Source organism: Suricata suricatta, chromosome 11 (genome assembly GCF_006229205.1).
Source record: "Suricata suricatta isolate VVHF042 chromosome 11, meerkat_22Aug2017_6uvM2_HiC, whole genome shotgun sequence".
Taxonomy (NCBI): Eukaryota; Metazoa; Chordata; class Mammalia; order Carnivora; family Herpestidae; genus Suricata; species Suricata suricatta.
Genome location: NC_043710.1, coordinates 104,585,793 through 104,586,839, shown reverse-complemented (window position 1 = coordinate 104,586,839; position 1,047 = coordinate 104,585,793).

The following is a 1,047-nucleotide window of genomic DNA, read 5'->3' as shown; positions in this document are numbered from 1 at the left end:
AGGGGGAATTAGCCAAGTGGACGTCTGGGAAGAGAGAGCGCCCGGGGGAGGAAAAAGCTGGAGCCAAGGTTGTAAGGTGGAGTGGACAGAGGAAGGGAAGGTCACAGCAGGTGACACAGAGAGGGAACAGGAGCCCGGCGGGCCACCTCTCCGGAGCCAGACAGCCCAGACCTGAAGAGAAGAGAAGATGGCCCGAAACAAGGTCTCTAGACACACTGGTCTGGAACTCGGGAAAACCCTCTGAACTGGGAGCAAGCTCTGGGAGTGGGAATTGCACGGCCTTGCTGAAGTCACTCGGCTTCCCTGAGGTTCACTGTCCTCACTTACAGATGCGGAAGCATGCGCTGCTTCTCTGGCTCCTCCGTCCACTCAGCGGACTCCATCCAGCATGGAGGAGGAGGCCCCCAGCCCATGGGAGACACCGGAACCTAAGGTGAGCCTCGCACGGCCTCTGCCCTCCCCGACTGGGCCCTTCCCGCTCCACTCCGTGCTGGCACAAGGGAGGGGTTTGGCCTGCGGGCTCGGTATCAATGTCTGAATGTCCCAGAGAATAGCACAGGGTGGGGGGAGGGGGAGGGATGCATGGAAGCCTTAGAGAGACCCATGCAGGGAGCCGTATGAGAAAGATCTCCGCAAAAATGAAGTGGCGGTCGTGAAAGGTCTTATCACTAGAGATGTGCAAGCGAAAGCCGAGAGAGCATTGGCTGGGAAGGCCGTAGAGATGTGGGTGCCAGATGGAGGCAGGACTAGCCGGTCTCGAAGGCCCAAGGGAGCGCTCTCTGGTGCCTCCAACTCCTGAGAGTTGATACAAAGGAAGGTGTGTCTGCAGGGATGTGCTGAGGGCCTCGCTTTAGGCTGATTGCTCTCCCATGAACGCAAAGTGAGGGAGACAGGGGCCCCTGCAGCAGGGGGGCCGTGTGGCCTCCTCACTGGGTCTTGCCTCTCCGCTGAGTGGTGTGGGAAGAGCGCTCCGGAGCCTGGACCTCCTGTGGAGTCTCACTACCTCGCCGTTGTTAGGGGTGAAGCTGGATTTCTCCTACACCTGCC